Here is a 27,786-nt window from a genome sequence, read left to right on the forward strand (position 1 = left end):
AACGTTTGGAGATATTTGTAGTTATTAACTGTAGATTCCATGGTCGAAAGAAGGGGGAAAAGACAAAGGAAGGCACACAAACAAGGACAAAGGATAAAAGTGAAGGAAGAGTACAGATAGACAGAAAAACCCAATAAAGGGAGAACAGTAAAATAAAGAATATGGAGAAACTTATAATTCTGGCAGCAGAAACTGCTCATTTTTATTTCTGCTTGACTTGCGATGCTCAAAGTATATGTGGATTAAATATACACATAGTAAGAAACTAGAAGAAAGCAGCAAGTATATTTTCCTGCACCAAGAAATGCCAAAATTTAGAAAAAGAACTTAGTTCACTGAGCAGAGTCCAATTGACCAGGAACTACGGCATGACCACACCAACTAGAGACATGCGGTGGGGATAGTTTGACAATTCAGTGCCACTGGATTCCTACAGCCTTTCCAATCTCTTTTCCCTTCTAACACATTTAGTATCTTTCCAATCAGTATCTTCTTAAAGCCATAGATGGGTTTGTTGTTTATAAACCTTTTTACTAATAAAAAGCATGAAAGTAAATCTGTGGTATGATTGACTCCCAGACATTCAATTCTCACCCTCATCTTTATCAATACATGATATATTGATAATCAGTTCATGCCTACTTATGTCAATTCCACAGTTTTACATTTCCACACTTTATACTTTAATTTAAATTTGTTTTTAGTTTATAATCAATAACTGTGCATTTATGCTAATTTATAATAAATAACTATATGGTTAGGCTTGCTAAATAAATTCTTGGTGTAATAAAATCTACCCAGTTAAATGTTTCTGAACATAAGACATCCAGTAACTAATGAGCACAAGAAGTAGATTCTGCTTGCTCCAATTATTATAAACTACCTGGTAATGTTGATGATCACTGGTGAAATATAGAAGAGGTGACCATGAAGTATTATATGAAGTTGCATATTCCTTGCAAAATGGCAAAACTTTTGGCTCTTGAGATATTCTTTTGTCAACTGTATAAAGCTACTACAAGTGAGTCAGATCCTTGAACTTCCTCAGTTTACCAGAAGAGCTGAGAATCTTTCTGGTTACTACCCAGAGCACTGGTTCTATAGACAATGTTCACACTGGGTGATATGGGGATATTTAACCATGACTGAATAGTAGAAATATTAGTGGATCTTTCAAAATAACATGCCTGAGCTCTATCCTAGGCACTCAGCAAATGTTATTTATCCTATATGTGTAGGAGAGGAGGGCCTGCTTTTTCATCTCAGCCGCCCAGCTAGCTTAGCCCCTAAATAACCACACAGAAAACTGTATTAATTAAAACACTGCTTGGCTCATTAGCTCTAACTTATTATTGGCTAACTCTTACATATTAATTTAACCCATTTCTATTAATCTGTATATTGCCACATGGCAGTGGCTTACTGGGAAAGATTTGGCATGTCTGTCTCTGGCGGCTCCATGGTTTCTTTCCTGACTCTGCTTTCTTCCTCCCAGCACTCAGTTCTGTCTTCCCCACCTACCTAAGTTCTACCCTATCAACTAGGCCAAGGCAGTTTCTTTATTCATTAACCAATGAAAGCAACACACAAACAGTAGGACCTCCTACACCATATATATTCTTATAAATTCACAACTGAGGATTTGTGGGACATGTAGGACTAGCTCAATTAATTTATTTTATGAAGGTACATAAATTATGTATGTATATATGTTTATATGGAGAGAGAGAGAGAGAGACAGAGAGAGAGACAGAGATGAGATGGAGGTAAAAGTTGAGGTGAATTTTAAATGTTCTCGGTGATTCTAACACACACCTAGAATTGAGGACTGGTCTTTCTAATCTTATTCACTGAACTCCCAAAACACAGAACTGAAATCTATGTGAGACTCCAGATCTCCTCAAAATTACGGAAGTCCCCAGTGTTATCCAGACCATGGGGTTGAAACCACACCCATGCTCTACTAGATGCCCACTGCTCTGACACATAGGTGCAGAAGACCCTGAAATTGCCTTCTCTGCCCGGAGGGTAGAGTGAGCAGGAGCTAGAAAGCTAAAGGGCTTTATGCCCACCTGTAACCACAGCTGTGTTCCGTTCCCCACATTCTGCCACCTGAATCTTGACAATGCATAAGCTCTCTAGAGGTTTTTCTCAAAGCCCGAGCTTTGAAAGCTGTAGACACAGCATACCTTTCCAATCTTTTATGTTTCCTGAAAACAGGCCTTAACATCTTTCACAGGAGAAGAGATAATAGAATTCTCAGTGACTGTAACTGTAAGTGGATTTGTAATCCACCCGTGATTAAAATTATTTTCATCAAGAAGTAGAATTCTCGTTTGTGCTGCAATTTTAATATTATCAACTCCAAAGTGCCTTGGTGATTGATAATATGGACATTGAAACTCTATATTATAGTAATTGAATTTAAAATGAGTCTGCCATCCTTATACATCTCAGTATGGCACCTGGTTATTAGAAAACAATTATTTTCATATGTCTCCTAATGCCACATACACTCGGACCTTCGTCCAGGTTGTTCTGGGTTAAGTTGCTGTTGAGTCAGTGTGTACAGATAGCAAGACTTGACGACTATTTCTTATTAAAATGTACGACTGCCACTGAAGTGAGCTATCACCTGGGAAGAACCTGGGCCTGAATTTGGGGAACATTTGACTACAGTTTGTCATGCTGAGATGTGCCCTCATCCTTTGCGTCTCAACTACTTTCTCCTAGAAACACCCAGCACCCCGAGAACAGCTGCCTAACTCTGAGGATGAGGATCTGTCTTGCGTTCAGAGCTTGGATGACATCATACAGGGCACCTCCTTTACCGCACTGATAGTCTTTGAAGAAAGTATGTCCCTCCTTCAACTCAATGAGTGGAGCTAGCCCTGTGCATCCAGCTGCTGCCCCTTGTATGTGATCTCGGCTTTACAGGAACATGTATGACACAACCATAGAAGAGACTTATTCTTCTCTTCAGTTCACACTTTCCCCCCTTGCAATCCCTTTAGTTGATAAGACTTCCCTTGCATGGATACCTCATCCCACGCCCTCCCCATACACATTTTGGGAGGAAAAAGAATAGTACAAAAATACTTTCCTCTACTTGGCTCATTTGCAGATTTCAGCAGGCTTGCAAGAGCACACCTGTTGTGCTGTCTGGCTTTCCTTTTCTGATCATAGGCTTCTGACGAAGAGTGGGGGGAGAGCGATCTTTATCAGCCGCTCTTCACCGGACAATGAATTTTCTTCACCATTTGAATGTATCTGTGGAATGCCTGAGTGATTCATTACAGCAGATTCTGAAGTATGACAATGGGCCGCAGAAATGACTGATGGTATCTTCTTCCTGATTTCATTTCCCTGATCCTCTTCATCCCTTGGCCTGTGTACCTCGATTAATTAGAATCCAGGGATTTTCACTCATCAGCTGATGGGTTTCATGCTCCACTCTGTCACAAAATCTGCTGCCATCACTATCTCTCTTACAGCCGCTGGCTGCTTTCAAAACTTACCCCTTTTCCCTCCTTTTCTTCTTTTTCCTTTTTCTTTTTTGAACACAGTGCTTTGTTACTACAGGTTTAGGTCTTTTAGAGAATCAGACTTTAAAAAAATAAATAAAAGAGATTGAAATTAAAGTAAAAAGGATTCAAGATCTCTGATTAAGCTAATCCCCATCCAAATGATACTTGCCCCCAAACGAACTTTTGGAAGAGATAAAACGTAAGTGTTTCACAGCTTTCCATATTCTAAGTTCTCTTCTCTTTTTGCAAGTTATAATCATTGAAGCAATAAAAAAAAACTGGAAATTTATACAACTACGATTTGCGTGTCTCGATACAACAATGCTATGCTTGTTTCTGGTATATCGGGGGACATCTGCATTATATGTTTAAAAACATTTGCATCCAAACTTCATCTAAATAAGTTATGGTATAAGGACTTTCTGAAATAAACAATTAAACTACATATCAAAAGTAAGCCAAAAGAGGAGTTAATCCTCAAGGAAGCAAACTGTTAAGTAGGGTTTAAGATACAAGATAATTTTTAGACAAATTTTGCCTCTTAAATATAAATAATGTATTATCCAGAGATAAAATACACATAATTTTTTGATAAATAATTTATTTGCAACTTTTTGTACATATGCATATGTACAAATATATACACACACACATACACACAAAATACTCAGAGCCAGCTGCCATAGGATCTCTTCCGGAGGTGGCTTTTTAAGTAGTAACTTAGACAATGCAAGTCTTCAAATTACACCTAGAGAAAAAAGCTACCCCCACTATTTTAAGATTCTGTAGCCTGGAGGAGGCGATGTTGTAAGGAGATGTCCATGTTTTTATACTTCTTTTTCTCTGACAGTGGAAGACAGGGTATTGGGGATTTCACACCACATTTCAGGTTTCTATGCATTTTAGAAGTTAAAATATGAAGGAAAATAAGAGTCATTATTATTACAGAATTAAAAATAAAAAACTTTCTTAAAATCACACGTGGCATTGAGAACCCTCTGAGAGTGAAAATCGTGCTCTCTTTCCAGTAACCGCCATTAGAAATTAGGAAATGGAGAAAAATAATAATTCTTATGTAAATAAGTTAACAATGCTGATGGGCGGTCACCTGTGGCTCCACCTTTAAAATGAACAAGACGCTGTCCATCCATAACTGCATTTCAAGTGGACCCTCTCACGCACACTTTAGCAACGACACAGGAGCGGTGGAGGAACAGGTGCGCAGTATTTTATTTAACAACAACGCCGGGTGCTGATACTCTGGATCATCAAGCCCATCTGCAAGTTTCTCTAATTTGCCGTGTCTTTCCTCACACTCTCAATATTGTGGGAGAGCCACATGCTCCTGAATATCTCCTGGTGCCAAGCACAAGCCCTAAGAGTTAGGATGAGGGGAGATGGGGTAGCCTAGTATTCCAAATCCTGGGGCCAAAGTGTTATTTCCAAATTAACCTTAGCTTCTGACATCTCACGATGCTTCCTTGTGACAGTCCAGGGGAGTCGCTGGTTTAGATGATGTGTGCTGGTCACCTATTGGATTAATAAAAATCTGTTCGATTATTTCCTGAAACAGTGCTCTGTACAATAGTTTTCATGGCCTATTGCTTGATGTCTACCTGGTGGGAGACTCTGGAAGGTATTTCTTCCTTTAAATATATCAGGCGGGAGGTATTGAAACTGAAGAGGTCTCAGGGTAATCACAGATGGTGACTTCACCAATCTTTGTTTGCCTAACAAGCAAATGGGTGACAGCTGGGGCTGGGGCAGCATGCGGGGCCACTGGCAGTAAGACCAGGATTTATCCCTACTGCTTGTACTGGCGTTTTGGAATCCATTCTCTTTGGAGGGACACCTTGCTCAGCCTAGATATAGGGGGGAGGGCCTTGGTCCTGCCTCAAAGCAATGTGGATGGGGGTGAGGTTGAGGGGAGAAAGTGGAGGGAGTGGGAGGAGGTGAGGGAGTGGGAGGAGGTGAGGGAGTGGAAAGTGGGATTGGTATTTAAAATGAGAAAAGATAGTTTTTAAAAAAATTAATCAATTAATTTAAAAAGACAAATGCAAATTGAAAAAAGAGATTGCCTCAAGTGATAATGTCTGGTGGAAATACGAGGGCTTTGCTCTATTCTTTCCACACCTATGAAAGTAACTGATTGGCAACACAAGGGACTTGGTACTTTCCATTTGCCAGTGGAGTCTGCTTCTCTGGCTTGAAATCTTGGTCACCTTTTTTTTTTTTTTACAGGCCAATCTCACTCATGAACATCGACGCAAAAATCCTCAACAAAATACTGGCAAACCGAATCCAAGAACACATCCGAAAAATTATCCATTATGATCAAGTAGGCTTCATTCCTGAGATGCAGGGCTGGTTCAACATATGAAAATCTATCAATGTAATCCAGCATATAAATAAACTGAAAGAAAAAAACCATATGATAATTTCATTAGATGCTGAAAAAGCATTCGACAAAATTCAACATCCATTTATGTTAAAAGTCTTGGAGAGATTAGGGATACAAGGATCATACCTAAATATAATAAAAGCTATATACAGCAAGCCGACAGCTAACATCAAATTAAACGGAGAGAAACTCAAAGCCATCCCGCTTAACTCAGGAACACGACAAGGCTGTCAACTCTTGCCATACCTCTTCAATATAGTGCTTGAAGTTCTAGCAATAGCAATAAGACAACATAATGGGATCAAGGGGATTCGAATTGGAAAGGAAGAAGTTAAACATTCGTTATTCGCAGATGATATGATAGTGTACTTAAGCAACCCCCAAAACTCCACCAAAGAACTTTTACAGCTGATAAACAGCTTTAGTAATGTGGCAGGATACAAGATCAACTCCAAAAAATCAGTTGCCCTCTTATACACAAAGGATATGGAAGCAGAGAGGGAAATCAGAGAAGCTTCACCATTCACGATAGCCACAAACAGCATAAAATATCTTGGGGTAAATCTAACCAAGGAAGTGAAAGATCTTGGTCACCTTTTTAAAATGAGCAATTAGCACTGAAAGAATGCGCAACACACATTCGACACCCCAATCTCTGTGTTTATGACAAGAATCATGCAGGTGTTTTTGATTTTTGCTTTTTTTAAATTATGTACAGTAGGTGAAAGATTTTGAGACTCTAAAGATGACAAAAAGTAGTTTCCAATTTATCCTACCCCTAGATTGCTTGACAAATATTTTCATAGTCCACCATCTGGTTTCAATCTTACCGTAACTTTACTGGTTAAGCAAATCCCCTTAGATGACACCTAAATTCTCGACCTGGATGTGTAAGCTTCCTTAGTTTTGACTCTCCATGCCTTTTAACCCTTGCTTCACAGCAGGCCTGTCTGAATATCAGACGTTGGGGTTCCTCTGTCACTGTATACTAACAGCTAAGCCCACCTCATCGATGCTTGTTATATTTGGTTAAAACCAAATGACTGTGTTCAAATTCCGTTGATCTTCACTTCTGAGTCCCTATTTGCTCACATGGATCATGCGCTGAGTTTAGACTTCTCTGGTCACGTTGTTTGCTTCCTCTTCTGTTCTAAAGCTTCTTCTGCAGCGCTCACTGATTCTCCAACCTACAATCTATGCAATTCTTTCATAACTGATTCTTCGAAACATGTATTTACCAAACATTTATCAAGTCCCACTCCAAGTTCTGTCTGACAGATTGAGAGTCTAAAGACTTCAGAAGCTTGTTGACTCTGCCCAGGTTGTTGCTTCAGTTGCGTGGTATTATATTGAATGCTACCTTTCATTGCGCATTTGATCACATTCCAAGTCGATTATATGCAGCCGGAAGTTAAGAAGCAGGACTTTCTTCTTATGTGGCATTACTACAGGATACATTTAATAAGCTTGTCTATCATGTCTATCAGTTGAATATTTTTCTCAATTCTAAGGACGTATTTAAAAGTTTACTATGTTGCAAAAATAAATTGGAAGTTGGACACTGAGGATGACCCTTCTATTAATGACCATATTCATTCCCATGTTCCTCTGCTGTGTGTGCACTGTATCTTCGAGAGTGGGAATGCTGCCAGGATCTGGATCTTCCCCCTTCATAACCCTCATTAATCTTTGTGATTATGGTCACTAGAAGCTTCTGAAATTACACCACAATTACTACAAATATTAATTGGCAACTAAATTTTTGGTACTTTCTAGTCCTTTGTTGTGAAACTTTTACCGCCACGCAATTACTTTTAGAACTGTATCATTTTCGCAGAAGAGTAACAAAAACTAGGAGCAAATATACGTATACATTTAATCAAAGAGAAATGTTTATATTTCCATTCTTTAAAAAAAAATCTGTGCTTAGATTCATGACTTTGACGAAGTTCTGTGCCATAGGAAAAAGGAGAGAAACATGCAGCCATTTAAATATGTGGTACCCATTCTTCAGCGCTCCCCTAAAGAGCATCTTGTGCTGGCTCACACAAGCCAAGTCTGGAGAGATCTAAGAGGAGGGCATTGCATATAATCTCAGCTGTGATGAAAGGACAGACACATATTTTCTTTCATTTCCTTAACTCCAGCCAGTGGCAAGACACTCTTGCGGCTTTTATTTACTTTCTGTCAGACCTGATGAGGACATTATGTTCTTAGGACTGTACTGAAGGTTGTTCAAAGACAGAAAATACTAGCGAGTGGTGATAAGGATTATAATGACAAAATATTTACCTTTATCTTTTATATTTATCAGAATGTTCTTGAGAGATATGAAGGAGAAAGAAAATACTCACTTTCCCCTCCGAATAGGATTTTGGATCATTGTTGCATTTGCTTACATATTTCTGAAACTTCTATATTCTTGACCAAAATATGAAAGAAAATACATTCTTTAAAAATTGTTTTAAAATGAAAGCATATGCCAAACTTTGGCTCAGGTTTCCTGGGAGCGATGAGAAAAAAAATCAGTTCTTAGTGTGACTGCCTGTACAGCTCTGCTTGAAGCCCATCTTTAATGAGGGACGTTAAAGGCTTTATTCTTGACGTTTTCTTGAACCGGTCTGAACTCCCCAGTCAGAGCTACACGCCTCGTGTTAGGAATGAACCAGGTGGGATCATCATGTACAGTGAAGTCTTAAGGTTGATGTGAAGAGAAGCAGGATTAAATCAAGACATAGGAGAGTCGTGAACAAAAGTTCATTGACTCTGGCAGGAATCACATAAGATGGAGGGATAATAATTCACTTACCCAAGGCAAGCTCCAGAAAAGAGACTGGATTGGGAATGAACAGACTGGGCTCACCATCAGATATGAACATTTCTTTTATTGTACTTCCTTAAGATCTACTTGAAAAGAAATAGCCGGGTAGTGGTGGCGCACGCCTTTAATCCCAGCACTTGCGAGGCAGAGGCAGGTAGATCCCTGTGAGTTCGAGGCCAACCTGGTTTACAAGAGCTAGTTCCAGGACAGGCACCAAAGCTACAGAGAATTCTTATCTTGACCCCCCCCTCTGCAAAACGAAAAGAAATAGATTTTATTTTTTGCATGAGAGAGGATAAGGTTAAGTAACACGTGGTTGTTGACAATCACTAATAACTGGACAGTTTCCTGAGAACAGGCCAGCTAGATGCATTGTCAGAGTGTCTGGCACATTCAGGATGTTCCATATGTATTCATTTTTAATGAATAAATAAGTAAGTAAATATGTCACAGGTCAGTTGGTGACAGGTGACCTAGGGCTATCCATTAACTATCCTAGCAGAAAGTAGAGTGTTATTGTTGACTAAGAGATACCCCAAGGAAAAGGAAGCAGAAAGGCGATGCCTGGAAACTCAGATGACAGAGGTTCTAGCCTGGGGAAGGAAGCAATTCAAAGAAATTGAGCAGAGAAGAGCATGCTGCATACTTAGAGAAGTCTGGGACACATGTGAGTACAAAGAAAATAATAGCCAAAGAAGGAATCAAGTGTTGTTCTTCTCAACAAGGGAGGGAGGCTGTTTCTGAGGTAACACAGGGTGAGGGACGGGCTCTCAGGACTCACGGACTAAATGTCTAGCTATCCTAAGTGGATCGTAATCATGCTTAGAACCCAGGGACAGAACTAAACTCTACTTTCTGTTTCTACTCTATTTTATGTAGTTAGCTTCTTTTTTTCTTTTATTTACTTGGAAATATCTCTTTGTAGGTGGACATTTCTGTTCCACCAGTTAGTTATTATTATTAGTTATAAATGCTCAGCTGATGCCTTAGACTTGTTTTTCACTGGCTCTTATAACTTAACACGTCTCTATTAGTCTGTGTGCTGCCCGAGGCTCCTTTACCTCTTCTATGAACTTCCCATGGTGCTTCCTTCAAGTCTGCCTTGTGACTTTGATGACTCCCTGACTCCGTCCTCTCTTCCTAGCAGGAATCTCTCAGCCCCGAAAACCCTGCCTAACTATCAGCCAACCATCTTCTTATTAACAATGAGAGCAACACATTTTCACAGTGCACAGAAGGATTAGTAAACAGCATCTTTTACCTTTAAAAAGGGGTTAGTGTGGCTTGAGCAATGGTTCGATGTAAGAGCACTGGCTACTCTTCCAGAAGGCCTGAATTTCATTCGTAACGCCACACCATGGCCTTAAACCCCAGGCCAAGTAGATCAGAAACATTATGGGCACACTGCACACAAGTGATGCAGGCAAGCATGCAGGCAAACACCCACACACATAAAATAAAACTTTTAAAGATGTAAAAAGTTTTTTCAAGGTTTATTTAGAGGAAATCACAGTGGATGAGTAAGATAGTGTCTTCCAGAGGGAAGGAAAAAAGATAGAGGGCATTTTGAGAAGTGTTTTAAGTTGTAAATATTCAAAACCACTGATGCAATTGCTATCAGATAACACCCCTCTATTCACATTTAACCTCAGTGAGAGAATCAAATTAACCTATACAACAGTCTGCATGATCACACAAAACAAACTCTTCTTTCCCAGAGTGTTGTGAAACATGAAGACTTTTCCAGTGTGTGACACAGAATTCACAGGGACTATTATTATTATTATCATCATTATTATTATTATTATTATTATTATTATTATTATTATTAGAAAGTACATGCTAGTGATACAATGTTTCAACAGTGTAAACAATTAAAGTAAAATGTGCTCCTCCTCATTTGTCTATCACCATTTACAAGAATGTTAAAAGGTGCCTTATATATGATTTTAGAAAGAAACCACATATAGAATACGTAGCTGTTCACTGTTCTGGCGTGAGTAGAATCATAACACAACAGATGTTTGAAAATGTGTTTCCAGTGGATGATATTCTTTAAACTTCAATGTATGATGGTACAGAGTCATGCATAAATTTCCCCTATGTTAGTTGTTGGGCTGCATGACATTCGTTAAACGTGTTATCTGTATTTACCTATGTTATTATGACTAAGGGTAAGATTCTAAAGAGATGTAAAAGGATATAGAGACTGTTGAATATAAATCTTATATTAAGATTAAATACGTGATATTTTGTTTATATTTAACTTTATTATTTAAATTAGTAAAATAATTCATTATGCAACATTTACCAGTATGCTAATACCTTTCAAACACAAACTTAAATTAATCACACAGCTATGGCTAATTAGCAAACGTGACCTCCTTACCAGGTAACAAGCAATAAAAGATTTTGAACTCCATCTCACAACTGCAGAGAAGAACTCAGGGGGAAACAGATGGTTAAAGAAACAAAAGGCAATATCTTCTCTTGAGAATCCCAACTATTTGTAGGTGAAGTTAGTACTCAGCTTTGCAGGCTAACGCCTTTTCTAAGTCAAAGGAAAACAGTGGCTTTCACCTGTATCTTAAAGCCTTTCTCTCTCGTGGTCTTTGGCTGTTTGAGCAGAGCCAAGAAAATGGATGATATGAGAGACTTATTACTGCTAAATGAACTAAAGACACCAGGATTCAAAAGGAGCTTGAGTTACTCTCTCTGCTGCATTTGCCAAAGTGAGGTGTAGAAACACCCACCCTGGCTTAGCTTCTGCCGAATGAGGCAAAGCACCCCTCAGTGCCACAAAAGAATTCTGTAGTTCAGTGAGCCTTGCTTAATAGCTTCCCCCATCACATTTCTGAGTGGCGAGGACAAGAGTTTGTTTGGTAGCGTACAGCAGCAGGGATGTTGGCTGCAAGGACAATACCTTGATGTAGCAGCAATTAAAAGCAAGAAGACACAAAGAATCCTTACCTGGACATGTGCATTTGTGGTTCTAGACTGTCTTCAAAAGTGACGACATGATTTGCTGTGTGGAAGAAGTTTCAAGGCAGTACAGCATTCAGGCTTTTGTGGATATTAATCACTTCATTTATTTAGATTTAACGAGAGGTAGAGAAGAAAGTAGAGCAGAAATATAAGAAAAATGTGTGGTTTGGTAAGTAAAGGAGTATGAACCCGTTAAAAATTGTCCTCTTAAGTATGAAATTTGACAAGAAAATGAATATAAATCTTATTAAAGTTGAAGCTCAACAAGCTGAAGGCAAAATGGCTGCACTGGTTAAAGAAATCAGTGTTAATTGGGTGGTGGGGGTGCACGCATTAAATCCCAGCATTTGGGAGGCAGAGGCAGCTGGATTTCTGTGAGTTCGAGGCCAGCCTGGTCTACAGAAGCTAGTTCCAGCACAGGCTCCAAAGCTACAGAGAAACCCTGTCCTGAAAAAAATAAATAAATAAATAAATAAGAAAGAGATCAGTGTCTTCTACAGGAGGCCTAAGTTATTAGTTATTACCCAAAATCAAATCCATCATTAAGAGACAGGCAACTTGTCACTAGGGAAAACTATCAGACTGGCTCAGAAAACCGATTGATTGGTAATCATCCATTAAATCTCTATAGCAGGTTTGTACGATGTGTGTGCACACATGCACCCTGGTAGCACTTAGCTCTTTCTTATGCCACCTGGCTCCATTTCTTAGGATTTACTGTTATTTGTTTTATGCCTTGTAGAAACTAGAATCTTGATGAGGCCATGGTCTCCGGCTCCCTTGGACCCTCACCTATCCTTTTTCTTCTGCCTTGAGTTTCTCAATCTAAGTAGATTCAGACAACCCTCTAATCAAGCAGTAACAGATTCAAATATAATTATGACAAATGTGAGGTCTGGAAACCCTGCCTGGTAATTGACATTTGAAAGAGACTTTAAGCTTCTCACAGAATCAAGCCTATTGTAATGGGGCATATATCATAATACCAACTCCATAATTGTCCACTTCAATTCTGAATTGAGAACTGCATTGCACACATTAAATTTTCTTTTGGTAAAATGTGTTTTAACTCACTCTACAAAAACTTGCATAAAACTAACTTCTCTAGCTTGCCTGGTGTTGTGAAAACTATTGTATGTTACACTACAGAGTTTTTAACTTGTTGAGGAAATTTATAACTTACAAGTATGTAAAAAGGCACACAATCCCATGTACCCATGCAATACTGTTCAAGCATTCTGTGCCCAAACAGAGCTTATTATTTCTGTGAAAAAAACAAAGCTCCTACCTAGTGGTTGAACTCTTTAAAAGCATGGAAATTCAATCCCTATTTAAATAGAAGCCCTCATTTTAATGGCATACCAAATCTAAAATGATAGAAACATCATTCCCTGTTATTCAAATGGTTCCTTTATTGTTGGACTCTTTTTGCTCAGAAGTTTCTTGGATAAACAGTTTTTTAGATGTCTATGTAATAATCCTTATCTTGACTCCCAAATTAGCCATTTGTGAAACATTTTCAGAATCTCTGAAATTTCTTAAACTCTCTGCTGATCATTTTATTTCAATAATAGAAATAAAATTGCTAAGGGGGCCTTGTAAAGACAGGGTAAGGCTTAAAGACAAAGAGGCTGTCCTGCATTTTGTTAGATGTTACAAATGAGTTTTATACCTCACAAGATAATCACTTCTAAGTTTTAGACTCTTCTTCTTGAGGGGCTTATTCACAGGAAGTTAAGCACCTCAAATCCTCACCATAAAAGCACACCCTGCTTGAAGCTTGTCTTAGTAGGGGGGCCCCCAGCAGTAGTTCGAGGATCTTGTTGCAGTGTGATGGCTTCTGTAACCCACCACTTTGCCCCAGCTCACCACTTCACCGGCTGTGCAGACTCTATGCTGGAGACTGGTAGCAGTCTCCCTGCAGCTCTGAGATGGTTGCAGTTGGATGCAGTAAAAACATCAGAGAAGTCGGATATTTCTTTGCTGGTACTGTGTAGAAGACATGAGCTGATTTCCTTTCACTGTTACCCCATTTATTTCACAGCCAGGCACAGAAAGTGCACTGAATCCTTACTGCTCCCACGTGATATACAAGCTTGTTTCCAAAGAGCAGAGAAAATTGACTAAGATCCACAAGTAGATGACAGATGGATTCTGTCGCATTGCCAGAGACATGGAATTGCAGGTGACACCTGATATATGATAATAAAGAGCACCCATCCAGTAATCAGCCCCTGGCCTTTATTTTTGTGATGTCATCAGCATGCAGGTGGCTTACCTGGGATTCTGAATAAAAGGCTGAGTATTGTCAAGGGGCTCACGTGGGGTGACTTTTATCTCTCCATCTGTGTGATCTCCAGGGTGATGAGTTTGGACTGCGGCCACTTCCAACTCATTTTTGGTTGACAAAAAGTTATCAGAAGGTTGTCTGCAGTCCTTTGCTTTTTTCCCTGCTCTGTTCTTTGTCTTAAAAGACTAATATGAAGCCACTAAGATGCGTGTTTTATTTAACAGCAACAGAAAAAATTATAGGATTAACTTTACAACAAAAATTCAGAAATGTGAGAAATTAAATGGTATCAACCAGAATTTAGATTATTTGTGATGTTGAGATTATCAATTACTAACTCCATTCATGTTTTCACATAAAACACACATTTCATTCAATATGTTCACCTATTTTAAAATACCCAAGACAGTCATACTTTTGTAGCTGTATTGGGGAGGGTGTCAACCTATTATATGTTTCTACACAGTTCAAGTACCTCTCTGTAAAAGCTGTAAGAAATTCATTTAATTTGGAGGCTTCGCAGCAAAGCCACTACCACCCAAATTGAAAACAGAAAGAATTAAGGAATAAAATTGACCTCAAGACATAGAATATGTTCTGAATTATAACCAGCTTGCTGAATAGCCTGCTTTTAATGTAAAATGACGATTGTACTGGGAGCTGCTGAAGCCGGGCTCAGGTGCTATGGGACAGGAACACTAGGCACCCTTTAAAGCTTATGAATCCTATCTGGGTGGTCTATTTCATTATCGCCACTTCATCAATAAAAAAGGAACATGCAGGCACAATGTTAAGTACCTAAGTTTATACAATTATAAATAGCAGGAGCAAAATTAAGTGCAGACTTCACTGGTTTCAAAATCTTGTTCTTAAAAAAAAATATTTTGTGCTGCCCTTACACAGTATCCAAGTAGAAAAGGACTGAACTTTTAGCGTGTTGTAATTCATCTTTCTAAGATGCGGTTGAGTCTTCAGAGAGTCTGAGTCAGGAAAGGCAATCTTTGGCATAGTCTCCCAGTGTCACCTGCTTGTGCCCATCAACGACAGTCTTCCCTAGGCATCTGGGATCAGTAACTAAGAGCAAATATTTTGGCTTTCAGCTTTGGAGGTTCAAGTCCAGCGCTGAGTGGTTTAATTTGTTTGCCTTATGGTGAAAAGAAGCATTCTATGGTGAAGTGTAACCATGCCGGGAAACGAATGTAAAATGGAACAGGCTAGAATCTGACAATCCTTCAGGGTATGTCTCCAACAACTTAATGACCTTCTCACCAGAAACACCAACCTGGAGACAAAGCCTCGAAGACTCGCGTACAACATCCAAGCCAGCATGCTCCAGTTTGATCACTCAGCTTGTGTTTACTTCCTCTTGAGAGCTCATCACCTACAAAGATCGAGTGCAGATTTCCACGAACCAAAAAGACAGCCTGTCATGGCATTATAAAAGACTATCACTAATTAAATCATTTATGTAGCATCAATTGCATTGTTTGTTGTTGTGTCTATTTTTTTACCCCTCGTTTGGGGACGTGTAATCAAACGGACTTGTGAAACGTGTAGGTATCACACACTGCCAACTGTGGCATTTGAGGACTACTCGCTCACAATGTACAGCTTGTGGTAGAAATTTCTGTGCCTGACCAAAAAAAAAGTCAACTTCTAGACTAAATATCTAAGCAGAAAATGATCTGCAATCTAAGAATTCTCACTGTTGCAGCGTTTTGTGCCACATGATTACATGTCTTACACTTATACATATTATAACATATGTAAATGCTATGCAAATATGTTTGTATATTATAATACCATAAAATACAAATAATTTAAATTACAGAATACACAAATTGTTATATTTAATGATATAATGCTGTATAAACAAATTTCATATATGTTATAATATTGAATACAATGTAGATACTATGCTATTCAAGCTCTGAAAAGTCAATGATGAGTAAAATGCACGGGTTCATTTCAGATGCAATTTCCTCTTGCTATTCCTCCATTCTCCTGCTATAAACATCTAATTCTCCCTTCTGCTTCTCATATCACGTGTTCGGCTGCTCTTTCAGCCTTTACTTCTTTTTTTTTTTTCAGGGAGTACATAACTTTTTAACTTCATGTGGTTTTTTGGCTATAATTATAAAAACATTACTGAAAATTTTATTCAAAGTGGTCATATAGAAAAAAGAATTGAAGATGGCATACACACAAAGAGTGAAGCTGTCTCTAAGTCATCATGTATGCATAGGTTCAATTCATCTGTGTTATTTATGAGTTGATCGTTTTTTAAATTTATTTATTTATTAAAGATTTCTGTCTCTTCCCCGCCACCGCTTCCCATTTCTCTCCCCCTCCCCCAGTAAAGGCCCCCTCCCTCATCAGCCCAAAGAGCAATCAGGGTTCCCTGTCCTGTGGGAAGTCCAAGGACCACCCACCTCCATCCAGGTCTAGTAAGGTGAGCATCCAAACTACCTAGGCTCCCACAAAGCCAGTATGTGCAGTAGGATCAAAAACCCACTGCCATTGTTCTTGAGTTCTCAGTAGTCCTCATTGTCCGCTATGTTCAGCGAGCCCAGTTTTATCCCAGGCTTTTTCAGACCCAGGCCAGCTGGCCTTGGTGAGTTCCCGATAGAACATCCCCATTGTCTCAGTGTGTGGGTGCACCCCTCGCGGTCCTGAGTTCCTTGCTCGTGCTCTCTCTCCTTCTGCTCCTGATTTGGACCTTGAGATTTCTGTTCGGTGCTCCCATGTGGGTCTCTGTCTCTGTCTCCTTTCATCGCCTGATGAAGGTTAATATTCAGGAGGATGCTTATATGTTTTTCTTTGGGTTCTCCTTATTTAGCTTCTCTAGGATCGCTAATTATAGGCTCACTGTCCTTTGTTTATGGCTAGAAACCAAATATGAGTGAGTACATCCCATGTTCCTCTTTTTGGTTTTGTTTGTTTGTTTGTTTGTTTGTTTGTTTGTTTTTTGGTTTTTCGAGACAGGGTTTCTCTGTAGCTTTGGAGCCTGTCCTGGAACTCCCTTGGTAGACCAGGCTGGCCTCGAACTCACAGAGATCCGCCTGCCTCTGCCTCCCAAGTGCTGGGATTACAGGCGTGCGCCACCCATGTTCCTCTTTTTGGGTCTGGCTGCAAATCAAGACAACTTTGAGATACCATCTTACTCCTGTCAGAATGGCTAAAATAAAAAACACCAATGATAGCCTTTGCTGGAGAGGTTGTGGAGAAAGGGATACACTCATCCATTGCTGGTGGGAATGCAAACTTGTGCAACCACTTTGGAAATCAGTGTTGCCGTTTCTCAGGAAATTCGGGATCAACCTACCCCTGGACCCAGCAATACCACTCTTTGGAATATACCCAAGAGAGGCCCTATCATACAACAAAAGTATATGCTCAACTATGTTCATAGCAGCATTGTGTGTAATAGCCAGAACCTGGAAACAACCTAGATGCCCTTCAATGGAAGAATGGATGAAGAAAGTATGGAATATATACATATTAGAGTACTACTCAGCAGTAAAAAACAAGGACTTTGTGAATTTTGCATGCAAATGGATGGAAATGGAAAACACCATCCTGAGTGAGGTCAGCCTTTACTTCTTAAAGCCTCTTTTTCCATCTTATGAGCCCCTTTCTAGCTTTCTGACCTTTCCCTACATTTATTTCTACTTAATTACAAAGGAATGAAAATAAAGCTACTTTGAGGTCCATCTCACCATAGTCAAAATGAGCATTATCAGAAAGCAAATGACTGAAAATACTGGAGAAGATGGAGGGAAATGGAATTTTGACACTGTGATCATGGGAGTGTGAATTGGCACAGCCACTATGGAAATCCGTTTGAAGGGCTTCTCAAAAACGTAAAATAGACCTGCTTACCATATGACACAGATAGAGTACTCATGCGCCTGCACCCAAAAGTCCCTACTATTTCTAAAAGACACCTTTAAAACTTGTAGACAATTTCAGTCACACGTATGTGTCCTCACAGGAACATACAGAAGACACAATGAAATGAAAATTAAAACATTAGCATCTCTATTAAAGATAATAACTTACAAGTTCTACTTATTAGTGTAATATTTAACACTTGAAAACATCTCAATAATTTTATAAAGTAGTTTTGTATCAATAATTTTCAGTCTCTGAAGTACTTTTTGTTATTTTAACTCACTAGTCAATATCAATTGTGAATTTTTTATTTATTTACTTATCTGTTCATGTAATAGCAATAAAATTCACTAATGAGAAAAAGTCAACAGATTTATTTCAGAGGACCATATAGGGAAATGTCCAGCAAAGGCAAAGAGAATCTTTCACTAGTAAGGTAAGATTAATTTGGCTTCCTTGCTTATGTCATTTTGAAACAATGTCTCACCGTACAGGCCAGACTTGCCTGAAATTCACAGGCTGTGTAACCCACACTGGCCTCAAAGTGGCCATCTCCTTACCTCCTAAGTACTGAGATTACATTATCAGCTGCCATGTAAGCTTAAAACGCTTTGATTATTAAACTAAAATGTAAAAATTACATTTTGCACATGTATGTATTTGTGTGTGAAAGTGTGTGTGTGCGTGTGTGCCTGTTTGAGGCATGTGCACTTACCCAGCGTACATTGGCAGAGGTTAGTTTGTGGGAACTGCCCCTCTCCTTCCACCATGCAGTTCTTGGAGACTGAACTCAAATGGTCAGACTTGGCAGCAAGCATATTTAACTGGTGAGCTAACTCATTAGACCATTATTGTTTGGTCATCGCTTCATAACTTTATTAGAAGCAATATATTTTATTTTTATATTTCAGTCTTTCATGTTTAAGAAATCTTGTAAAATCTAAAGATACCAAATGTTTGGAATTATTATAGGATTCTGGAATTTCCTTGTGAATTTTAGGTTATATACATAACATATAGACTTATTGTAGTCACGACTGGAAATCAAGCATTTTGAAGGACTGATGAGGCTTTTTGTTCTAGAGACTAATGTAGGCCATAAAATGAACATGTATAAATGGAGAAATAAGGCAAAATCATCTTATGGTATATAATTCACAGGTGAACTATACTGTCTATTTTAAAAACATCAAACTTATGAAAAAATCAGTTAAATTATTAGCATTCTATTAGTAATAATACAATTGTGCTGATGTGTAGTTGGGCAGTGAAACTTTCAAGAACATCAAAGATTTAAGATCATTAAGGAAGTTAAAAATGTGTCTTCCATGTAGATATGTATATGTACATTTTTTTTTCTAGCCCAGAACAACGTGATCAATACTGCAAACCAATTCAGTCTCATCCCAGGAAAGAGTCTGCAATAATGCCCATGGAAGCTAGGCAGGAAGTGATGTTAGCCAGCATGAGATCCGACTTCCTATCTGTGTAACTTCCTTCACAGGTGGGTTCTTTTTGTTGTTGTTTGGTTTGGTTTGGTTTGGTTTGGTTTGGTTTTTCAAGAGAGGGTTTCTCTGTAGCTTTGAAGCCTCTCCTGGAACTAGCTCTTGTAGACCAGGCTGCCCTCAAATTCACAGAGATCCGCCTGCCTCTGCCTCCCAAGTGCTGGGATTAAAGGCATGTACCACCACGGCCCGGCTCACAAGTGGGTTCTTAAGAACTTCCTAAAGACTTTTCTTACCAACTGAATAAGACAAAAAAGTGTCCCTAAATTAAAATTTAACATGCTTCATGCAGACTACCTTGGCTCTCACTTCGCACAGTCCACAGCATGAGGAGACTAGGCTCGTGGGAGCAAGATTGTGAGCAGTTTAAATTTAAACAGATCCCTTGACCTAATTCCTATCACATGTGTCTTCCTAGGAAGGGTCACTACAATCTTCCCACATGAATTTTCAGAACTGAAGAGTTTTTGGAACCTCATGCCTCTTTAATGTACACTCAAACCAATAATTGTATTTATTGTTTTATGCTCAAACTATCTCCTTTTAGTATTCAAATTATTCATTGAAATTAGTGAGTAAGTAGAAATGGCTATGAGTATATTTATTAATTTGAACAATTAATGTACAAACCACTACTTCTCAAATCTTAAACCAATATAAATTGAAATAAAACTGTTTTGGAATAAATGAACTACTGTAGAAAATGTCTATGAACACGTGTATTTTCTCCTACATATTTGCTATCTAAATTAATATATATCACTTTTATTTTATTTATTTATTTATTTTTGGTTTTCAAGATAGGGTTTCTCTGTAGCTTTGGTTCCTGTCCTGGAACTAGCTCTTGTAGACCAGGCTGGCCTTATATATCACTTTTAAATTTATATTTTTCACATCTGCTGGAATGCCAAATCTAGCAAATGAGAAGGGACATATGTCTAGAAAAATATAAAAATAAATTATGTGCTTTTATTTTCTTATTTATTGTTCTGTATTTGGATATAATAAAATTATGTAAGAATATTTTACTTTCAACATGAGAGCCACATGAGTCCTTCTGTCTTCTGCTAACACCCTCCATATCTCTTTGTTCTGCAGATGACTCCCTAAAACCCACATCCTCCATAAATCCATCTCAGATGGATCATCAGGAGATTGATGACTTCTTCTGGACCCAATCTATCTTAACCTTGCAGTCCAAGTTCCACTCCCTTGCTCTTCAACCCTAGCAAAAATTTGATTTCTTTCCAACTTGCAAGTGATTAAAACAAAGTGTGAATATTTTTGTCCCTGTGTGCAGCTAATAGCATTTTTATTATAATGTGTAAGTTCTTTTTCCATAATACCACAACTTTATCAAAATATTTGAAAGACAACAATCTTCAGATAGTATACATCAGCTCCATATAACAAAACTCTACCCATTGATTTACAAGACAAAAGCCCTACTGTATGTTAGAAATTGGTCAAGCTATTGAGAATACAAAATTTAGTGATGACCCTCACTTCCCTTAAGATGTTGAATTTAATGAATCAAGGTAGAGTGTGTAGTCAACGGTGTACAAGCTTTCATTAGGTAAGTTAGAGTTACAAACACCCTGACTTTTACTACCCAGCTTTATTTAGCACATTAAATATAGATCTGGTGGCTATGCATCCACCATGGCTTTATAATACATGTATGTTCATTTAAGAATTGAGATTGAAAAAGAAACTTCTAGGCTAGACATGTCATTTTTTGAGGTTTAAAATTTATTTTTTATTAAAAATTTTTTATAGTAAGTTATTTTTATTATTATTAAAAATTTTCACCTCCTCCCCACCTCCCATTTCCCTCCCCCTCCCCCACTCTCCTCCCCCCCCCTCTCCAGTCCAAAGAGCAGTCAGGGTTCCCTGCCCTGTGGGAAGTTCAAGGTCCTCCCCCCTCCATCCAGGTCCAGGAAGGTGAGCATCTAAACAGACTAGGCTCCCTCAAAGCCAGTACATGCAGTAGGATCAAAACCCAATGCCATTGTCCTTGGCTTCTCATCAGCCCTCATTGTCCGCCACGTTCAGAGAGTCGCGTTTTATCCCATGCTTTTTCAGTACCAGCCCAGCTGGCCTTGGTGAGCTCCCATTAGATCAGCCCCACCGTCTCAGTGGGTGGGTGCACCCCTCACGGTCCTGACTTCCTTGCTCATGTTCTCCCTCCTTCTGCTCCTCATTTGGGCCTTAGGAGCTCAGTCCAGCGCTCCAATGTGGGTCTCTGTCTCTATCTCCATCCATCGCCAGATGAAGGTTCTATGGTGATGTGCAAGATATTCATCAGTATAGCTATAGGAAAGGGCCATTTCAGGCTCCCTCTCCTCAGCTGCCCAAGGAACTAGCTGGGGATAATATTCTGAAGGTAAGTTCCAAAAGGCTTTGATCACTTATTTGAAGAGTAGAGTCCATATAAAGGCCAATTCTAAACAGGAAGATGCCCCATCAACACCAATGACTGAGTGTCTCATATTTTCAAAGTACAAAACAGAATTTGAGCCAAATTACATGTCTGTTTTTCCCCTAGACCTTAAGTTCTATGATTGTCTAGTCTTAAATTAGTCAACTAAGATAAATTCAAATGTAAACAAAATTTTCAAGATTTAACTTCTATATTTGCATTTCCCAAATCTCAAATTTAAAGAAAAATGTTATTTTTTTAGTCAAAGAATACATAATACTAATTCAACCATTTCTCCTATAATGAAATCTAAAAAACAAGAAGTGAAATATTTCTAGAAAAAGACTAAAATAAATTACAGTATTTTATTTTTCCTTACTTTTTATTTTTAGGGTAAAATATAATAATTATTAAAACTATTATGTCCTATTGTGTGATTAGTAATTTATAAGACAAAATACACATTTGAAAATAATTTTATCTTAAACTGTATAAATTCATGGTAAAACAAAATATATCAGAAAGAAATATTTATTCAGAAGTGTTTTCTTAGATTGCTGATCTAAATTGTTCAGAGTTTACTTTTTACATGGTTTAAATCCTCTATTGTTTATTCGAAGTAGTGGATATTTTATTATGTATTTTACTTATATAAATGAGATATTAGCATAAAATTGAATTTAGTGATGGAATTCAAGATTGGCTAGAGTATACCGATGAAACAAACATTTCTCAAATATCAGTAGGTTACAATATGAACTACTTGGTTTTGGTCATGGGTCTGTAACAGTTTCCTCTGAAGTTGAAATAGTCCATCCTGAAGGGATGCTTCCTATTTCAGGAAGATTACTTAAAACAGTTTCAGGAAGTCCCTGAAACTGACAAGTCCCCTCCTTATAAGGGTAAACAATAAAAGCTGCGAGTCCCAGCATGAGAAGTGAGCTGAGCTGCAAAGAGAAAAGAAAAGCTCTGTGAGGACCAGGTCACCTACATCAAAGAAGCAAACACTGGTCAAGCAGCTTGGAAGAGTTTTAGGTGAACTGAGGAATCAGGAAAGAACACTCTCCAACCTTCTGAGTTACCTGCAGGAGTGCATGGCGCCTCAGGTTCCCAGCTTTATAAGCTGTCACCTTGCTGGGGTGCCTCTGATAATGAAGTTGTCATTTCTACTCCTATAAATGCATCTCACCTTTATTCCTGTAAGTAACCATCAAACCCATTGGCTCACCAAATAGGACTCCTACACTATCTATGCTTCCACCTGTCTTGGGTGAGTAGATGTGTGTGCTACGTCTTCCCAGGAAGAAATTGTGTGGCACAACAGTCACCCAAAATCAATTTGAATTTCAGGTAATTCTCCAGAACGCACATGCTCACAGTTTGGTTTAGCATTTCCCGTGGCTTAGCCTTCTAAACCCTCCTATCTATATAAATTTCACTCTCATATATGAAGGATAAAGTATAAACTGAGCCTTGATTATCAGTAATAAGTGATTCTACCCAGAAGAGGTTATCTGATGCTAATACAGAACAACCCAAGGTAGCTTTAGTATGGCCATCTCATAGAGCATCTGATACACATTAATCTTACTCATTCATTATAGTACCTCCATTTTTCAAAAATGAAACAAACAGGCAGCAAAAGTGGGTAAGACATCTTAAACCCTCCACCAAAGAATGGAGGAGTTTAACCTATGCATTTTTAATGTATAACGTGTGCTCTTGCTGAATTCTCAAGTTACACCTGAATGTTTCCTTAAGCTTATAAATAACATGTAATAATAATTATATGCTTGTCACCAAATAAATCAAGTAGAAGCTCTTGTAGTTATACCCGGCTTTTCTTCCTGGAAAACAAGTTCTAGGAAAACATTTTATTAACCTAATTAAATACCATAGATTGTTTGATTCCCATGCAATTGAGGAAATCTCTGCTTTTTGTTCTAACTTTTTTCAGTGTTCTGAATCTGCTCTTTCAGTAATTATAAACACCAGACTCACTGGCTAAAAATTCATTCCTTTTTGTGTCTCATCAATGGTCATAGGAATTAAAAATGGAGCCCAGTTCAGCATAAAATGTGAATTTAGTTACATGAGCCTTTTTAAAAGCTCAGTGATAAGTAAAGAGCATTCATACCCATTGAATATCTTATCTCAGTGTTTCAATACGGTAGAATGATGGTCTTGCAAGAGAGATTATTCAACATGCTCTATAGATTTTATTTTTAAGTTGAAAAAGTAACCTGAAATATGGCAAGGATAATGCTTTTATATAGGCTTGAAGGCAGTCAAAAGTTCTATAAAAATGGGTAGGGAATGCATTGCCCCTTTCTTGCCAAAATGACTATTATGATTTTTAAAAACTTGGATTGACAATAGATTGAGTTTGCATATTTTAATATTCACCCAAATTGTCTATTTTGGATATTAAAAGTAAGGATAGGATTTGTGCATAAGAAATAAGTTCTTTCTGTGTTGCAGAAAATTCTTGAATAAGCTCCACAGATTATAGCTGTCTTTCTTTGCATCAGAATATCTAAGAGATATGGAGCATGCAAATTTTCTTACAAATGAAAATACTATTTTTTAATTTTAAAATCATAGAAGACAGAATGCTAAGAATAAAAATTACTAATATTGAGGCTTCCTAATTGATATTGTTTCATAAGCATTGATTTTGAATATTCTTAACAAATGTTCTGTGAAATAACAGTATTCATATTAATATATTGGTTGATATCGGAAATAAAGAAAGAAAAACATAGACAGACTTTTTATTATTGAGATTATTTGTAAAGGAAATTTAACAAATGTTTGGAGTGATCATTTAGAAAACTTTGGCAATTAACAACAGATATATAGAAGTATATTCATACAGAAGGTTTGATCCAGTGCACAGAAGACACATTGAGATAAACAATGAAGTTAGAGGTATTAAATTTCTTACCACGGGTTGAGGGTTGATTTAATTAACTAACACGACACAACATGAAAACACCAAAACACCAAGTCTTGATATTTTAATAAAAACATATTCAAAATGACTGCCATAGACCAAGAAACTCATTAACTGTGCTTTTTGAGTCATTGAACTGTCTGTACTTGATCGTCGGTTGCATGCTAAACAGTTGCCAGTCGTGATTTCTGATCTTTTTGACAATTTTCGAATGGAACTTTTCTATTGTCAGTCATGACTGGCATTGACTGAGGCTATGAAATATGAGTTACCATTCCCTCTCAGCCAGGTTTTGAGTGAGTGTAGTATTGTTGAATTTTTTGAACTCTTATAAACTATGGCAGATGATGATATCCTACGGATTCGATCTTTAGGTTGAGTCATTTCAGGTATACTATTGAGTCAATCTCATTCATTCTATTTTCCTCCATAGAAATCTTAGACATAAATCATACTTTTGTTTTTCTAGCAATACTATTTTTCAACCTAATTTAGATCCTTGCTGTATTTTGTTTCAATTTTAATTTAATCAACAATATGTTTATCAATGTCTTCCATATTATATGAAATGAAATAAAAATGAAAAGATGGTAAGGTAGTTAAAATTATTTTTTAATTTGTTATGCTTTCCATCATTTTATTAGTTCTTTGAGAATTTCTTGCAAAGCATTTTGATCACATTAACTTTCCACCCCCAACTCTTTTCGGATGCATCCACTTTCCTACCCACCTAATTTTATGTCTTGCTTTCTCTAAAAACCTATCATTTATATCTGTACCATCCATAAACTCTTGGATATGTGGCTGTGTCTTAATACTCCTTCTGAGACACGTCCATTACTGCAATAGTGGCATGAATATCATAGAAGTAAACAAGCACTTTCTGACTAGATTTAATTCTGCCCTCACCCCAGGATGAATCTCACCATCATTAGACTAAGAACCTATGGCTAGGAAAGTCATAGGCCCTTAAGGAGAAGCTACTACTATCATGCTGCTAAATGAATATAATATTAATCTCACTCATAGTGATTTATTGTTATGACCATAGGTCATTGCATCTCTCTTTTCCTTCTCTGAGAAACTTCTGTCTGTAGCAGACAGTTTCTAACACAGTAACCCACAATAGGCAAGGTTAAGGATATGAGACTAGAAAATGCTTAGCTCTATATGACAGATACATTCCACGTTCTTGCTCAAAACATAGAGATCACTTGAAAAGAGGGGACAGAACCATTGTGAGACTCTGAGGCAGTAGATGGCTACAAGGAAGCATTATCTTCTGAACTCAGCAAGGAAGCTACAAATACAGCTCACAGTGATTACAGCATCATGTATGAAACCTGGGCAAACACAGGCCAGACTAAAATTCAGCATGCAGGGAAGAGTTGTATTCAACTCCTCTCTGAAGCTGTGGAATTATTAGCAATTGTTCTACTGGGAGAGGAAGACTCTTGGTAAATAGAGCATGCTACAACAGTAGACCACACATTCAAATATAGATAGATGATAGATAGATAGATAGATAGATAGATAGATAGATAGATAGATGATAGATAGATAGATAGATAGATAGATAGATAGATAGATACATAGATACATAGATAGATACATAGATAGATACATAGAAAGATACATAGATACATAGATAGATAAGATAGATATATAGATTAACCCTTTGGTGAATAGAGCATGCTACAGTGGTAGACCACAATTCAACAATACATGGATATTTATATATGTATTTATATTTGTATAGGTGCACAAATGCATAATGAAACCACAGTGAGTCTATTTGCATGAACGTGCATGAGTGCATGTGTGTAATTTCATGTCTGACAGTTTTTATTGGATAAACAATCAGAAGGGCTTGTCCCTAGAAAAGTCTAATTTCAAGAGGGAAACAGGTAGCCTATAAGGAATTAAAGGCAAGAGACATGGAAAAAGTTAGAGAGAGGAAGGGGACATGGGAAAAAATGTCATTGCATTTTCATTAAAAAGCTGACACAAAGTTGGGTGGGGAGGGGGAATTGCAAGAAGTGCAGGTGGGAGGTGACTTCATCAAAACATACCATATGACATTCAAAGAACTCATACAGAATTGAGTGGAGTCTGTATTGTCTCTCTTTGATCTGAGACTCTCTCATGATTGACCAGTAGTCCTTGGTAGATATGAGAATGATTAAAATTAAGAAACTGGGAGATCATACTTTCTCTCCAATATGACAAAACTCAGGTCACATGGAGAGGCCATTAAAGTCTTGGTTGAGGTTGAAAGTCAATAACTGGACCTGTTCCTCAGAAAGTCTCTGAAATGATTCTAGCCCCAGGCTCTAGTCAAGAGCCATACAGCTGAACACAGGCAACATCCAATGGCATGATAGATGCTAAAACAATGGCTGTTTTACAGATTGATCTTGATCTGTTACATGGTAATAGATACTGCAATGAAGGATTAAATTCAACAGCTTTGACAATACTTCCCAACCTCAGGAGAAAGATTAGAGAAGTTCAAAAGACAGGGGGTGGGCCTTACAGGTGGGCACATTTCAAGAGGGATCATGTATTAAACACTGTATTAGACATAGGCTGTTCTGCATGACTGATCAGATTTGTTAGAGTAATCCAGTTGCCTTTATTTTTTTTTTAAAGAAGCACATTGAAGGGCCCAGTCACACCTAATGATATATGTTAAGTAAATTTTCCTTTCTTTATTTTTACTTTGTCTATTCTTTTTTCCTTGATTCATTCCTCCCTTCTTTCCTTTCTTCCTTCCTTCTTTCTTTCCTTGCAGCTGAGGATGGAATTTAGGACAGTGAGCATGCCAAGTAGGTCCCCCAACTCCCCATCACTCTGGAACTCACAGTTCAGAGAAGGTCTCTCTTCCCTAAGCATGTTAATTCTTTTAAAGCTAATGGTATAATAGACTGAAGAAGGAGGGAAATTCTAGGAATGAAACCAGGTGCCACAGAGGGAGAGGCCCAC

The sequence above is a fragment of the Microtus pennsylvanicus genome, chromosome 2 (genome assembly GCF_037038515.1).
Source record: "Microtus pennsylvanicus isolate mMicPen1 chromosome 2, mMicPen1.hap1, whole genome shotgun sequence".
NCBI classification, from domain to species: domain Eukaryota; kingdom Metazoa; phylum Chordata; class Mammalia; order Rodentia; family Cricetidae; genus Microtus; species Microtus pennsylvanicus.